Source organism: Haplochromis burtoni, unplaced genomic scaffold (genome assembly GCF_018398535.1).
Source record: "Haplochromis burtoni strain Fernald_Lab_line unplaced genomic scaffold, NCSU_Asbu1 Contig_3338, whole genome shotgun sequence".
NCBI lineage: Eukaryota > Metazoa > Chordata > Actinopteri > Cichliformes > Cichlidae > Haplochromis > Haplochromis burtoni.
In genome coordinates, this window is record NW_024585699.1 from 2,126 (window position 1) to 7,239 (window position 5,114).

The 5,114-nt window shown below is 39.4% G+C and overlaps 1 long non-coding RNA gene across 1 annotated transcript; it reads right to left on the reverse strand.

Moving 5' to 3' along the window:
• Positions 1 to 1,443: 1,443 nt before the first annotated feature.
• LOC121813895 lies at positions 1,444 to 2,580 on the reverse strand. The gene is made up of 3 exons (XR_006053949.1): positions 2,306 to 2,580; positions 2,055 to 2,203; positions 1,444 to 1,962 (listed from the first exon to the last, which is right to left on the reverse strand). It is a non-coding gene; the product is annotated as an uncharacterized LOC121813895 (long non-coding RNA).
• Positions 2,581 to 5,114: the final 2,534 nt, after the last annotated feature.

Sequence of the window (5,114 nt, forward strand, 5' to 3'; positions counted from 1 at the left end):
ACCTTTGAATTTTGTCTATCCCCGACAGAATTTGTTTGCCCTGCGTCAGGAGCGCGCACTGGGCTGTTTTAGTTCAGAAACACTTCTTATGGTGACTTATGGACCGATCCGATATTACGTATTGGTATCCGTCCGATACTGACCTAAATTACTGGATCGGATATCGGAGAGAAATAAAATATGTAATCCGATCCGAAGTATCACAGAATCACCTCACAAAACGCGCTAATTGGCGTAACCCAGCTCGGCGCATCGGAGCAGTATGTGTCATAGAGCGGCTGTTGTCTCCAAGACCTGTGGCATTTCATCTCGGCGAAAACTATCCCAGAGAAGTAAAGCAAGTGTGTAAGTTCATCCCTGAATGTTTGCATAGTATTTCCACGTTAAGCTTAACAACTGATATATTGAGCCACAGCTGGACTGGCCATCGGAGTTCCATATTGAGGTGAAAAGGAAGCGATTTGTCCCGTACTTCAGCTAGAATAGACACAAAGCTGGAGTTATTCTGTGTTTTTGCTGCGCAGTTGCATCTACTTCTCTCATTCTCTCCCCTCCCTCTCCTGTTATTACTTCAAACATGAAACTGATCAATGATCAGCTTTTCTGCCGCAAGTCCCGTCTTTCTTGTTTGTTTATCGCCCACTTTGCGCTAGAAAGAGGAGACCAGCGGATAAACAACAGGCAAGCAGCTTGATAATAGTTGTTAAATGCATTATGTTCTTTCTGTTTACTGTAAATTTATGCTGGAGCAAACACAGCATATTCTATGTAATGTCATTTAATGGTCGGGCATTGTACAGCTACAAGCATTTCACCCCCATGTCATACTGTGTATGGTTCTGTGTGTGTGACAAATAAAATTTGAATTTGAATTTGAATCTACTTTTCACTCTTGTTCTCTCTCTCTCTCTCTCTCTCTCTCTCTCTCTCACACGCACACACGATAACATCATAGATGAATAATCAGTAATATTGATAGCAATTTTCATCCCTCCCACCTTTGATGCTCACCAATTTGTCTACATGGCTAACAGGTCTGTAACACACTCACAAAACGATTCTAGGTCTGACCGTGGGCAAAAACATGACAGTCAACAGTAAAATTCTTAAAGGTAATGTATTAACACAATGATCAAAAAATAAAAGTTAAAACAGTCCAGTGTCCTATTTGTGTACAAAGTAAAAACATATAGTCCAAGGCCAGAACCAGCTATGCCACAAAGCCAGTTGCACTCCACACGTTGTTCACTTCCACAGGGGTAGCAGTTGTCCTCTGAGACCCACCACCCCGTAAGTAGATAGCCAGTGATCACTGGCCTCTGCAACTCAGCTGCCTTTAGGCTGCGGCATATAATAGGCCCTGGCCTGCACAGAGAGACAAAATAACACCTTCACTATATAATTCACAGCGCACAACCCATCCATCCCGAACATATCAGGTTTCATCACATTACATACCTGCACAGAGAGACAAAATAACACAGCAGTGTTTGTAGTGTGGGCTATAAGTAGACCAGTGTATCAGTGCAGTCATTACACCTGCCTCCAATTCATCCAACCCCATTACAGCCATTGGCTCACCGCAAATGTGACACACACAACCAGTCCCAACCCAGTGCAACTTCACACAATAGGAGGACATGACATGAAAGAAACTGTTAGCCCGACACCGACTGAACCGTGGTGGTTTGAGGCCTTTGGGGACCGATCTGAGGTTCAAGAACGACAGCTCCTCTTCGCTTCTTAGCTCCACACTGGCACTCATAGTCCAACTATGAGTCCAACTATGAGCAACTGCAGCAGGGAGCAGGAGGAACAGGTGCATTAGAGTTGAACTCTTTCACAGATGAATTACATATTTGTGGAAGGCTGCTCACAGAATGGAGTCTCACTGAGCCTCGATGTACCAGGTCCAGGGAGAGGTGGAGGTAGTCCTCCCGCCCAAAGAACTGCACACCACATCTGCCGAATCACATCATTTCAAAGATTACGGACTCACACTGAAGAAATATCACCAGCATCATGAAAACATTCAAAGTTTACTGTGTTCCTACCTGTTGCAGCTCTTTGTGCTCAACATCTTGAAGCCAATGTGAGCTCTAACTGGACAGATGGAAGGTTTGTCCAAGGCAGCTGCTTCTGTCTGCAGCTTGAGCTCACACTGGAGCACATCCAGAACACAGACGAGGAACTCGTGGGCATCCTGCACACAGACACACACAGAACAAAACGCAGGTTCAGGTGCAAATGTACAAACTATAGCAGAGATGAGTGTGCTGTGTAGTGCAAAAACACAGCTGCTTACTTTCTGATTGTCATCGTCAAACTCTGGATGAGATGCAGCAACCGTGTCTTTAAAGGCAGTCAGGACGGAGCTTTTGTGCCAGCTGTCGTTTCTGAAGCGGCTCAATTTGATGTCCACAAACAGCCTGCAAACAGCAGAAGTGAAGAAGACACAAAGTTAGTTTTATAATAAAGGACAAAGTCCATCATTAAATATGTCACCATTTACAGTGCACTGTTATGGAATAATAAGACAAACATTTAAATTAAATAACAATTTAAAATCAAATTACACTGAAAATGTAGTTTATATTTGATATTATTTTAACATTTAGTTCACACACATTTAAAGTGCAAAAAACAAACAAACAAAAAAACTAGGTTTCACTTGTCGCTTTGTATTTTTAACATTAATCTGAAAATAATGAAGGGACACGTCCTACAGTCACAGTTTTATACTTTATTTACACAGGAAAGAATCAATCTGCAGTTTACTTTGCGTTTAGTTTTATGAATATGAAATAATGTTTATTAAATATGTGTAATTTATATGTTTTACAAGTTTACAACACCATTCACTAGAAAAAAACCTGTATGGTTGTAGAAATGTAGAACTAAATGGTCGGGACTTTGGCGTTCTTTGGATCTTTGGAAGATGTCGTCCGAGTCAACTACAAATAAAAGCGGTTTAATCTCTGAGTGCATCATTGACCAGGGTTTGGAAAGTGAGCTTCTTAAACAAAACAAGAAAGAGTCACAGTGCAAAATTCCTTCTTAAATCTTTAGTTTTACTTTATGTTCTGGGTTTTTTCTTTTTCTTTTATAAGAGTGATGGCATCGATGGGTTTGTCCAGAATATATACAACTCATGACTCAATGTGGACTAAACATTGTCTTACACCAAAGTCCAGCCAGGCAGCCAAACACGGTCCCAGGTCAGGCCCTTCACTCCTACCTTAAAATTTATAATTCATGGCTCACCACCATAAACAGAATTATTAAAGTGTAATTTCTCTTTTCACCTCATGGTGGCAACAACGTCTGATCTATGTTGCAACCAATGAGTGTATAAACGTTTTATACACTCACACATTACACACAATAGTAAGTCATGTTTAAAATGAACGTGACATAATGATATTCAGCAGCTTCACTGAACTTTTTATAAGAGAGCTCTGATGTAAATACAAATCAATACAAATCATGGAAATTTTGTGTTTAAACAGTTGACAGTTATTAATGAATTATATGGTAAAAAAACATTTTAATGTGAGTAAAAACTTAATAAAACTGTTATCATTACCCCTATATCTTGAACATTGTGAAATTTACACAAAAGTAGAACAGCTGTAATTGACTTTTTACTCAATATCAAACACTGAGCCATGCTTGGGCCATGCTACCATGCTACCACTGAGCCATGCTACCATTTACATCACACATCAACATATCCTGACACCTTCACTGATTAATTTGCTCCAAGTAATTAGCGATTAGCTTAATGCTAATGTTACAAAGGAAATCCCCTAGACGGGCTAATGTGTTAGCATCGCAGCCATTTTTCACACAAAACTCTAAACTCTTACACAAAATTATCGCGGGAAAGCTTAAAACAAAGGATAGCAACTACTTACAGGCATGTGCTTGCTTAGGCTCAGCAACAAAAAATGACCAAAAAGTGGAAAAGACAACAGTTTATTGCGTATATTGATCAGTCCTCTGTAATGTCCATAATATTGTTAAGATATACTACTTATTATCTGAAAAATATTAATTGAATATCAAATTAAAAATCTAAAATTTGAATTATTACAAAACTGGACTATAGACTGGCGTCATGTTTAACAAACTTAGTGCTGGCTCTAACATTGGATTGACTTCTGCTTCATTTCTATATGCTATGAACTTTGTCTTTAAACGTAGTTAATGTGTTGAGCAAGCCCAGTCTCAGGGCAGTTTGTGAAATAGTCCCAGAAAAGCTATTTATTAAAGCTATCTATTTTGTCCTGTTCGTATACACAAATGGTCAAGAGTTTGTCTTGAAATGACACTGAGTTGCAGTCCTTAACCACATTCACGTTCTTTTTCTGCCACCTGCTGCCATGGATCTTGATAAAGCTTAAATATGTGGAATGTTCTTGGACTGTTTAAAGTCATAGGGATGGGCCTCAGTTCCTGTAAAGTAGATCATATCACACATGTGAAATGAAAGTGAAAGAGCAGCTCACAGACCAGAGGGAAATCACATCAGGACAACATTAAGTATGTAGCGTGTGATTCCCTTGTGTTTTCAGTCTACACCTGTACAGTGAAACAGCTCTTTGTCCTTTCAGCAGACAGGTAAGATCAGCAAAACTACACCATATGATGGTTTATACTTAAGAGTTTTCTATAATATTTATTAACATAACAAGAGGAAAGATAGATTTGATTCTTTATTTGATTCATTTCTTTTATTCTTCATCATTTTCGTCTCAAGCTCAAAGTGTTTTTATTTCCACAGTGATGGCAGCAGCAGCGTTCAGAAGCAGAGGACTGGCTGGTGTCAGAAACACCAACGTTTTAATCCTCATCTTTCTGCTGCTCCCTGGTTTATGTCACAAATTCACTGACGAAAGTAAGAACAAAGTCATTGCTGAATTAATTGTTGCTGAAGGTACTTATTTGCAAATGTAAAACTACGGACACTGACGCATCCTGTCTTTGCAAATTTCAAAAAATTCAGAAGCGTTTCTTAGATCAACTTAGGAAATCAGAAAAAGCAAAAGCAGCTGGACGGAAGCTCGTTTGGTCAGTTTCATGTCTATGCATGTTATCAGTCAAATTTGGCC